The 12185-nt window shown below is 41.2% G+C and overlaps 1 long non-coding RNA gene across 1 annotated transcript; it reads right to left on the bottom strand.

Moving 5' to 3' along the window:
- Positions 1-9610: 9610 nt before the first annotated feature.
- Positions 9611-11372, bottom strand: LOC138124089 (uncharacterized). Its single transcript, XR_011156998.1, has 3 exons — positions 10440-11372; positions 9975-10386; positions 9611-9920 (listed from the first exon to the last, which is right to left on the bottom strand). It is a non-coding gene; the product is annotated as an uncharacterized lncRNA (long non-coding RNA).
- Positions 11373-12185: the final 813 nt, after the last annotated feature.

The raw sequence follows: 12185 nt of genomic DNA, 5'->3' as shown, positions 1-12185 counted from the left end.
ATCAATTTCCTCTTTTGTAATCGTAATTTCCTTCTACAACAAACAATCCACTCTTTTCTAATAATTTGTGAAACAAGAATGAAAATTTTTCGGCAATCTCTTTTTGCTTAATATAGGTGTTATTAGATACATCCATACACCGCACATATTGTGCTACGCATGTTTTGCACAATTAAAATATTACCTCTAAAGTTAAAATAATAAACTTTTACTAAGTAGAAAATAAAATGTCCTTTTTCATAGAAAACCAAAAAATTAGCGTCTAAACACACAAGCTTTTAAGTCACTAACGAAACTCAAATAAACTGTTTTCATACAGGCTGATTCCTAAAATATATTTTTATTTATTTCTATTCTAGTAGAGTATAGATTTTTTTTTCTGCTTTCAATGATGTCAACATGTTGGCTTTTGTGCAATAAAAATTTAAAAAAGATATACAGGGTGCGTCTACTAAAACTTTATATCCGAATATCTTTTTTAATTATCAATTAAGGTAAACAATATTTAGCAATACAGTGGAACTCGGTTATAACGAACACTCAAGGGACTTCAGAATTTGTTCGTTATATCCGATCGTTCGTTCTAACCGTACGTCGTCGTTATTTATTAAGAAAGATAAATAATTACATAGGTATACATAAGATAATATGGTAAACATTTTATTTAATTCAAATAGCCACTAAGAGTTTCCTCTTCTCGGTACCGGTCATATTAGCGGAAAACAAAAATCGTTTGCCGTTCTTTGGACTGTTTTCCGTCACATAATTTTTCACCTTTGAATTTCAAAGTTTTATTTGGTGTTTATTTTATTATTTATAAAATAATCCCGTTTCATCACCGTTGAAAATATCCCTCTCATTATACAGCCTGTCTTAGATTTATCCTTATTTCATAAACGAAAATTTGTTGGTAGTGTGCTGGACTTAAATGGCAATTTTACGCACGTTTCATGTTGCATATTTTATTTATCTAATTATAATTAATAAAAATCATCGAATAATGGAGGTCGGTTAACTTGATTTTTTCATTAATATCACAATAAACCTAATTTTGATGCAACATATTTTCCTTTTTTTCTCGAAAATTTTGTTATCAAAGTGTATACATATGTAGTTTTTTATGCCATTACAATCAGAAAAAAAAACAGAACAATAAAAAAAAATAGGTTACCATTTGAAAAATAAAAGTTGGCCATTGCCCATAAATGTGTAGATGGTATAAAAATTATATGCTCACTCAGGTTTGTAATGTTTTTAGAGCCATTTCGTTTCCTGTCTAATTTTTTTCATTTGGGTTATCAGTAGCAAAGTTATAGCGTGGGCCGTTTTTTTAAGACAGCCAGTATTTTCTTCGTAATTTTGGCCATACGGACGTAAACTAAGAAACAGTGACTGCCTTGTCAACGCTTGCTGTGTTTATTGTTTCGTAGAATGTAAAAAAAGTGCACATGCGTACGTTATAACCGAGTTGTAGACCGCTTTCGCGCCTAAATATTGGACGTTAAAAGCAAGCGTTCGTTGTAAGCGAGGTTCGTTATAACCGAACAAATTTGTTAATATAATATAGGATTTTCAAACGGGACTTTCAATTCTGTTCCTTATATCCGAGCGTTCGTTATAAGCCGGGTTCGTTCTAACCGAGTTCCACTGTATTATATTTCTCAATGACCTCTTGACATGTGCTTAACAAAAGTTAACAAAACCTGCAAGGATACAGAGTTATTTGAAAAATAACCGCAGTAAATTTTTTTTTTTGGCTTTTTCTCAGATTACGGAGTATAACATATTCAGCTGTGGCCTCTGTATCTCCCTGTATTGTTTTTATTACACTTTTACTGATGACTACGCAATAAATTAGTGTTAAAAAAAACTAATTTTCCAGCTGTGTTCAAAACAGCGTTTAAGCGTAAAAAGTTGTTAGGAATTTGTTTCACAGATGACTCATTTTTCAGCAAATAATTTAGATACGTCAATTTGACGGGGCATTGTTATCTTATTTAAATTCTTTTACTACTGAACTATTCGGTAAAATACAATAAAAATTCATATAGGTATGTATGTACAAACTCCGGTGTAGCTACGTTTGCATCCTAGGGATCAGTCTTCTCTGGAAAAATTTACTAAATTATTATAAAGTAAGTTTTCAATAAAACGAATTCAAATGTTATTAATTTTATTTTTTAAACAATGAATCATGGGGTACCCGGTAGCCGGTACCCTCCTTATTTTTTTGTTTTTATTTATAAAAGTGGCTGTTATGGAAGCTTAGAGGGGGTGAAGGTGAATAAATAATTTAAGCACATACTAAATAATAACAATTAAAATATCTGCAATAAATTTAACAATGTAACACAATTAGCAGCACAGAAAATTAAACAAATGTCCTCAAAATAATTATAACTAAATTAGATGCTCAAAATTTATTTCGACCATTAACTTCCACACACCTTTCAATTCTGGAATAAAAACTCCTCAGTGAAGTTCTTGTTGCAGGATCATTTCATATGGATGAAATTTCAAAGACATTGGACCAGTTTATAGAAAGAGAATTAAATATTTAATTCGAATTAAATTTTAATGCGCCACTAACCCATGAATCCGAAACTTCGATTGGTTCAATCTGATCACGTGTTTAGTTAATCTTGCATTTGATTACGATTAACATAATTTCGCTTCTGTAAACTAGCCCTTAAAGTTCTAATAATCGTGTTTTGTGAGTCATTCAGTGTAGCCGCTACTGCTCTTGTGCTTGTGTGTGCATTTTCAGTTACCTAAACAACAACGGCATTTTGAAAGTTAATATTTTTGGGGAGAGCATTCCTTACTCGTGGCAATTCTTTAACACTGCCAGTATCTTCAAACAGCTTTATAATTTATCTGATATTCATTTCGGAAAATTTATCATTTTCTTGACGGGCCTGAAGAATTCTTGCTGGGGCTCGATAGCACCGGTAACACTCTCCATATGTAAAAATAATATCAATTTTCTCTTGCTGTGAGAACGACATCTTGTATAAAAGATTATTTCAAAGATTTCACGAACTTTTTTACTTTGACGTTGTCAAAGTTGTGTAAATCAGTAAGCCGTGAAGTATTTTTTTACGTAAATACACACTGGTGAATGAAGTCTGGAAATTGTCTTTATTTAACATTAATTTATTCGTCAATAATAAGCACTAGGATGATTATTAGGCAGAAAATCTACACAGAAATATTTGATATCCATGTTAAAAGTTATAATGTTAGAAAATGCTGAAAATATTTTTTTTTCATTAATTTTTTTCTTGAATATTCTTCTTCTGTCCAGATCCTTGTTAATTTTTGTAGTGCCTATGTAAAGAGGGCAATGCAGCCTTTATTAAGACTAAATATCATTCAGCAGTTATTTAAAATAACGAAGATATTCAAATATAAAGTTTAAGCAGACGCACCCTGTATGTATAAAAAAATCATTGTTACGATGCTTTATAAATGAATGTGAAAAAAAAATCAAGCGCGCCGTGGAAACTGGAAAACAATGATAATGTCAAAGGGATAAATGTCATTTCGTTATTCTTCGAACGAAGAATGAACATTTGTGTAAGTAAACTGTTAAGGATAAATAAAAATGTCCAAGAGAAACAGAACTAACAAATTTCATAGATTGAAAATGCACTCTTGTAACAAGACGACCGATAGGGGACGCTGTCCAACGACGTATTCCCCACCGCCCGCGCACTAAGATCGCCATCTTGGTTGCGCTCTCTTCTGTCTGGGCCGTTGAAGAAGTTACACGTGACAGTTTAATGAGCAGTTTGTAATTTAACACAAAAGTGTACGCATTCTTACAATAAACTCGTTAAAACGTTACACTGGCGCTCCAACTCGGGCTCGAACTATGAAGAACCGTTTTCAACAAACACGTGAGTTTTGCGAAGAACCGTTGGAAGAAAAGGCCGTCGTTCTCAAGCACCAGTCGGGATTGGTCTGAGAAGTCGCGCTTAGAAGAACAGAAGCACCCCAGAGAGTGAAAATCCAGACTGCGAAAGAAGAGCAGAAAAACCGTCGTCCTTCAGCGCTGAGCGAAGTTGGCCTTGGGAGACGCGCACGACCAAAGAAGATAAGGGTTTTGCACTTCAACCAGGAACATTTTTGTGAATGAGCAACGAACCACACGCATACGGCTTGAGGTCAGGTACGCAACCAACAACGAGAATGCCAGGAAACGCCACATCGGGAAACCTCGTGATGAGTCCGGAGCAGTTTGAGAGACTGTTGGCCAGTCTGAAGACCGGATCAGGCCCGACGCTCCCGACTACAAGTGGGAATCTTGCTGACTGCAAAAGTAGGTTCGCAGGAGCCAGAGGAGAATCTGTTGCAGCCTTCATCGACGCCGTGACGATATACAAAGACTGCGTCGGTGTCTCCGACTTGAATGCGTTGAAAGGGCTGGCGATGCTGTTGGACGGAGCGGCGGCGACTTGGTGGCAGGGAACCAAGGCCACCGTGGACACCTGGGAGACCGCGATCAACGCGCTGCGGCGAAGCTTTGGTGAGGTCAAACCAAATTACAAAATTTTTAGGGAGCTGTTTTCCCGGCAACAGAAAGACACGGAGGCTACAGACATGTTCGTAAACAGTGCGAGGGCGCTGCTGTCGAAACTATCCCCCACGCCTCCCCTTCACGAGATCCACCAGATCGACATGATCTATGGGCTTCTCAGCAGCAAAATCCGAAGGTTGGTTCCCCGAGACGAACTTAACAACTTCGAGACGTTTATCGCGAAGACGCGAGGAGCTGAGGACGCCCTGAAGGAGGAAGAAATCCCAGAGATCGAAAAAGGAACCAAGACCCGCCCGAAGTGTTCATACTGTGGAGCCCATGGACACACAGAGAAGGAGTGTCGGAAGCTCGCGCGGAGTCAGGAAGCCACCCCAGCACGTCAAGCGACCACGACGCGAACAAATCCAGGGCAAATTTGTTTTGGCTGTCGCCAACTGGGACACGTGCGCTCGCAGTGCCCGAACGAACGCCAACGGAGGAACTCGACCACCGCCGAGATACTGACTGCAGGTCTGGGTGATGTCTGCAGAGCGTTCATGCCGGTAACAATCGCCAGAAAAGAAGGACTCGCTTACGTGGACTCGGGTGCTAGCCGTAGTATAGCCGGACACAACCTATACGGGCATCTGAAGCGGATAAAAGCGCCGTTCACTAGGTTGACGCAAGAGTTGACGATGGCAGATGGAGAACCTGTGGAGATGGCCACCGAAGTCTATAAAGTACAGGTAGAAGTGAACGATCGAATAGTACACACTTCTGTTACAGCCATACCTGAACACAGCCGAGGCAAGACTCTGCTGGGTATGGACTTCATCAAAGCGGCTGACGTTATCTTGGACTTCCCAAGGATGCAGTGGCGTTTCAGAGGCCAGCCAAATTGGGGCCCCTTAGTTAGTGAAAAGGAAGTCTCCCTGGCGGCAAGCACCGTCCAATTAGAGCCATTGCGAGATGACGAGGGTACGGAGCTGGACAAAGTTCAGAAAGACCAACTGGTTCGACTGCTTGATTCCCACAAAGAAGTATTCGAGGAGAGTGATGAACCCACACCATACGCGGAACACCGCATAACTTTGCCCGACGATCGCCCCATAGCTACTACCCCGTATCGCATGTCCCCTCAGCGGCGGGCAGTCCTTGAGGTGGAGATCCAGAGAATGGTTGAAAAAAATGTCATCGAAGAGTGCGAATCTCCATATGCAGCCCCAGTGGTAATGGTCCCAAAGAAGGACGGCAGTTTCCGCGTGTGCGTAGACTTTCGAAAGCTGAACTCGGTGACGGTGCCAGACTGTTACCCGCTACCGCGAATTGACGACGTGTTGCACGCTGCTCAACAGAACTTTTACATGAGCACGTTGGACCTTAAGAGTGGATTTTGGCAAGTCCCCGTAAGACCAGAAGACCGCGATAAAACTGCATTTGTCACGCCGTTCGGACTCTATCGGTTTTTGAGGATGCCGTTTGGATTGCGTAACTCGCCAGCGACCTTCCAACGGCTAATCGACAGGTTTAAAGTGGGGTTACCTAACGTGTTTCTGGTAGCGTACATGGACGACATCATTGTACTCTCACCGACGCTTGACAGACACTTAGAGGACTTGGAGGAAGTGTTCACCCGTTTAAGACTATTCAAACTCGGCGCGAACCGGAGGAAGTGCGTGTTCGCGTGTGCAGAAGTTAAATTTCTCGGACATATCATAAAGAAGGGAGGGATATCAGCTGACCCGGATAAAGTTTCCGCCATTTTGCACATGGAGGCACCAAGGAATGTGAGGCAGTTGCTGTCTTTTCTTCAGACGTGCAGCTGGTTTAGAAGATTCGTACCAGGATTCTCAGATGTCGCCAAACCTCTGACGGAGTTGACTTAGAAGACGGCAGTGTGGACCTGGGGAACGGCACAGGAGGACGCGTTCGCAAAGTTAAAGGATTTACTCAGTGCGGCGCCCATACTACGTCAGGCAGATTCCAGCCTGTCGTACACCTTGAGAACGGATGCCAGCTCCTACGCATTGGGGGCAGGGGGAGGGCCCGGACGAGAGACCCGTGGAATACGCGAGCCGGTTGTTAACACCAGCTGAGAAGAACTACACAACAACAGAGAGAGAGGCTCTGGCGATTGTCTTCGGAGTACAAAAATTTCGAGGCTACTTAGAAGGCGCAAGAGTGATAGTGGCCTCCGACCACCAGCCCCTGAAGTGGTTAATGTCACTGAGATCACCATCTGGTAGGTTAGCACGTTGGGCTCTTTTGTTGCAGTCATTTGATTTGCGCGTCGACTATATCCCTGGAAGAAGAAATGTGGTAGCTGACATGTTATCTCGTCCCCCGATCGCCGATCTTGACGCAAGTTCCAAGTTGGAAGCCTGCTTTGCGTCCATCAATATCCCCACAGTCTCAGCAACAGAACTGCGAAACGAGCAGTCGAAAGACGAAACAATTAAGAAAATTGTACTATGCTTCGAAGACGGTGCCGACGAGGGTCTGGCGCGTTGGACCGACCGCGGTTATGTCATGTCCGGTGGTATCCTCTACCGCTACGTTCCTGATTCCGAAACGGAAGAACCGCAACTGGTGGTACCACAGCAACTGGTTCCTGCGGTCCTGAAGGAGTTCCACGATTCCACCCGGGCCGGCCATCCAGGCGTGGAAAGGACCATCGAGAAAGTCAGCAGACACTACTTCTGGTCCACGCTGAGGCATGATGTTCGAAAACATGTCCGGCAGTGCGCAGATTGTCAGAGGTACAAATTCTCCAATATGAAACCCACTGGACTTTTACAGACCCCTACGTTAGCCCGACGTTTCGAGACTCTAGCGATCGATCTCTACGGTCCATTACCCGTTACCTCTGATGGAAAGAGGTGGGTCTTCGCAATAGAAGATACCGCCACACGTTGGATGGAGTTGTTCCCATTAGCCAAGGCCACAGCTGAGGCCTGCGCCAAATGTCTAGTCGACGAAGTGATCCTGCGATATGGGACACCCCGCAAGGTCATCAGCGATAACGGCTCGCAATTTGTGAGCGAGATCATGCAGCAAACGGCCTACTGTTTGGGGATTGAGCAGATCCTGACCCCTGTGTATTACCCGGCCGCCAACCCGGAGGAGAGAAGAAACCGCGAGTTGACGGTGCAGCTAGCAATAGCGGTAGAAAAGACACACGACCGGTGGAGCCTTGCGCTACCTTCGGTGAGGTTCGCCATGAATAGTACCGTACACGCGGCGCTCGGAAAGACACCAGCATTCCTCTGCTTCGGCCGCGAGCTGAGAACCCCCCTGGAGGCCCACCACGATCTGCGTGCCGTCCTCGATAACGAGAACTTCGTCCCGGAGATAACTCCGCACCTGAGGACGATGACTGACATCTTAAAGGACGTTCGCGAAACGTACGAGCGGCAGCAGGACAAGGTCAAGAAGTACGCCGACCTGCGAAGAAGACCTAGTCCACCCTTCGAAGTCGGCGATCGAGTCCTCGTCGACGTGCACGCCCTAAGCAGGGCCTCCCACTCGTATACCAGCAAGTTCGCACCACGACGTGACGGCCCCTACGTCGTCATAGAAAAGAAGGGCCCTGTCGCCTACGTGGTGGCTGCGGTAGATGACCCGGAGCGTCCCCTGGGTAAATACCACGTCTCGGCACTGAGACCTTTTGTGTCATCCGTAGGTGAAAGCCACTCCGAACCTGTTGCGCCTCTCCGACGACGAGGTCGCCCCCGGAAAGCGCAGCCCGATGACCGCCCCGAAGACGAAACAACGCCGAACCAACCACGCTCTCCTCCACGCCATATCCGAGGAGTTCGTCGAGGCCGTCGAGGTGCTGCTCGACCACGAGAAGTCCAAACATAAGCCGAGCGTGCCCAGTTGGATCCCACCTGAGGGCAGCTAGTGGAATCCAAAGGGGGAGTGTAACAAGACGACCGATAGGGGACGCTGTCCAACGACGTATTCCCCACCGCCCGCGTACTAAGATCGCCATCTTGGTTGCGCTCGCTTCTGTCTGGGCCGTTGAAGAAGTTACACGTGACAGTTTAATGAGCAGTTTGTAATTTAACACAAAAGTGTACGCATTCTTACAATAAACTCGTTAAAACGTTACACTCTCACAAATGTTAGCAAACCGGTCGAGGACTGCAGTGACGTCACAAGCGATCGAGACGTTGGCGAACGCATGTCTTATGGCATCTAGCAGTCCTGTTAGGTATACTGTTCTTGCTGGATACGGCAATATAGTTTGTCCAGCGAGAGATTGGTTGACATAAAAATCACTAAATTCTACGCAGAGAAAGTAGTACCTAGCGCGCGTAAAATTTGAAATATATCCTTCAAGCAGTAACATTTTGTGCCCTGAAATTATGCTCTAATTAATGAAGTACCTTAACGAATAAAAGATAAAATGAATGAAAATATTACAGTTGCAGTATTTTACACGAAGACGTGTACCTACTCTTGATAACTACTTGCGTCAAGAATATTTAAAAGTAAAACTTCAACCAACAAGATCGTTTATATATCAATGCGAAATCGAACGACTTAATTTTGCTGGTCGTTTAATGTCTACGAAATTGTTGTGTTCAAAATAGCGGAAGATCAGTTCGTGAAGCAAAATATGGGGAACTTCTCAGGGGGCTAGGAGTTAAAATAAAACAATTCCTTGGGTTGAAGGACGCCTGTATTTAATTTTTCAAATAAATAAAATCAAATACGTTCTTGTTTTCACCTGCAGTAACTGGTTAATTTCAAATTAAATTTCTGACTTGCACAAAATTATGGACAGTGCTGCTCGAGTATCCTTAAGACATAATACGTAGGTAATATAAACATAAAACAAAAATGGACAATGAGATCGTCAGGGTTAATTTAAATTAAATCCTGAGACTTCCTGCAGACGTTTGTTTGAATGACCGACTATCGTGCGCCAGTCCGAATTCAATTTATCTTATTAAAATATATTTTTCTTTATACCATACTGTTATTAGGATTTATCAGTACTCAATGCTTGATTGATATGATACCTATAATAACAGACTAGGCCGTTATTCAAAATTATCAGGCCGAGGCCGTTATTTTTGCTACCGTTGCTACGGTTACGGCATAGATGACAACTAAATTTAATTTTTGAAGCAAAGAGAAATGTCAGTCTTACAAATAAATCATCGTTAAATGTTAAGTATTATTGGTATAAAGAAAACTATAAAACAACATACGGCCGATATGGATATAACAGACTCGGTTGATTATAAAATCTCGGCTCCGCCTCGATTTTACAATACCTCAACCATGTCTGTTATATAACCCATATCGGCCTAATACCGTTATATACTATTAGAATATTAACTTTACTTATTGAATAAACATCAGAAGAGCCTGTGGCGGTAGAAGACTGAAAATTTAAAAAAGAAACATTCCATTGAAAAAAAAAATATCTTTACAGTACACAACCCTTGTCTTACTGCTCTGCACCATATCATTGAGTACAAGATGAACTTCTTGCTTAATATTGTAATGCAAGTCTGCTGTAACTCTTCTGGGACGCTGCCTCGTCAACTTTCTTGATGATGTTTTAGTTGGACCACCTTCACACTTTGACACTGTGTTTTTGCTAACTCCTAAGTATCTCGCAGTGACCTTTAAGAAAAATACTTTTATCCCTTGACTAATCTGACCTAATCAATGATGATGTCAATAAAATTATGATAGGTATAATACTATTTTGTGTTATAAGGTATGAAAAGCAACCTCCAGTGGACTTTCAGTTGTAAGTTTTTCATTTATGAAAAATTAATAAGCACTTGCATCATCATCTGGGCTGCTGGGTTGCCAGTTACAGTCAAATAGCTTCGGGTTGCCTACAAAACAGTTTTAAAGCAATATAATTAAATTAAAAATATTATCTTCATACCTTTGCATCAGTCTAGATATTGTTCGTGATATCACTAAAGGGATTAATGTTTATAAATAGAAATGTCACTTAAAAAAAGGCACTCGAAGGTAAACAATAGGGAACTTATAGAACAGAAACAACTAAAACAACAAACTAACAACTAACTAATCTTAAAAACTTAGAAAGTTTAAACACCACAAAAAAAAATTGTTAAGCAAGAAATAACGAACAAAACACACATTACTTGGAGGTTAACAATACAGAACTTAGTCAATACAAACGAACAAACTAATTTATCCCAGATAATTAAGAAGTTTTAAACACAACAAAATACCTCACTTGAAGATGAAAGAGCAAATAAACCACACACGGTGGTGATGATTCAAAATGACAGCGGCAACGACAATAGCCGAAATTTGACAATTTGCTGTGACAGCATAAATTGGCGTAGGATTACAATGCCCGCGAAATTATTTCAAAGGTACCACCACAATAATTTATTTTATTAATTTTTTTTGTATTGTATTCTAGTGCATTTTGTAGTGTTGGGTTACAAGCCTACAATTTAAACTCTCCCAATCTCTCGCTGGACGGAGTTTACCCGATAAACGTATGTCGACTTTGAAAAAACATATCACAGACTTCGGTACCTTCCCCCATTTCGTTCTAACCTGTATTAAAATATGTTTCTCTCTGTTATTACAATACGTATGTCGTTTTGATGTTTCGCAAATGTCAATTTTGAAGTTTGAAATTAATTCAAAAGTCTGAACCTCTGGTCTGAACTGTCATAAAACTTCCTGCATTCATAAAATAGAATAATTGCAATAATGAAAACCTGCAGAATTTGTTCTACTCCTTATAGTTCTTCAAGACAAGACTTATCTTTTCACTGGTATGTACAGTTGCGGCCGTTGAAAACTCAGACACTTTGACAACGCCAAACTTTTGGCTTTGTAAGTGGCATTGAAAGTGACCTTTCTAAAAATGTCACTCATTCTGGCCTAATATGTCAAATACTGACACTGACTTTATAATCCTTGATGAAAGTCCTGTTTACGCTAATCAAATTTCGGAATTTATACAGAGTGTTTAAATCTTTCCTGTCTGAGATTTCAACGGCCGCAACTGTACCTAAAATAGACGATTCTTTACAAATACCGAAGACCTGGGTGAAAAAATGATTTCAGTTTTCCAAAAGAAACCTTCTTAAGAAACAAATGGATATCAGTGTGCAAGTGACAATCAAAGTTGCAAACGATGCGGTTATTTGTTCAAAACATTTTCGGAATTCTGATTAGGATGAATGTAAAAAACCATGCAAAATTTTAAAAAGGGTTTGTTCACAAGGGCAGTATCAAATTGCAGCGGCGGTCAAGTCCTAATCTTTTAGGGGAAGCAGGTACTGATTTCCAAATAAGTAAATAGCAGCGCTTGTCATTTTACCCCCAGGGAGTGGGCAGGTAGACGATTATAAATAATAACTATCTCTTACCTCCTACTTTTAAGGAGGTAACTAATTAATCATCTGCAAAGTCTGCAATTTTCGGAAAAGAGAATACTAACGGGAAACAAAATTTTCTTCGAAATCATTGGACTTAGTAAATTGAAATACAGAAACATCGTTGGTGCACAAGAAAAGTGACACATCTCAAAAACCCTCATTTTTCAGTAGAACGATTTTAATAGTATATTGGGATTGGGATATAAGGTTAGGAAGTGCATTATAATAACAAACAGAATCGAGAAAGAGTTTGAAAAATC

The sequence above is a fragment of the Tenebrio molitor genome, chromosome 2 (genome assembly GCF_963966145.1).
Source record: "Tenebrio molitor chromosome 2, icTenMoli1.1, whole genome shotgun sequence".
Classification (NCBI taxonomy): Eukaryota; Metazoa; Arthropoda; class Insecta; order Coleoptera; family Tenebrionidae; genus Tenebrio; species Tenebrio molitor.
Note: the sequence above shows the minus strand (reverse complement) of the source record. Positions and strands in the feature narration are given on the sequence as shown.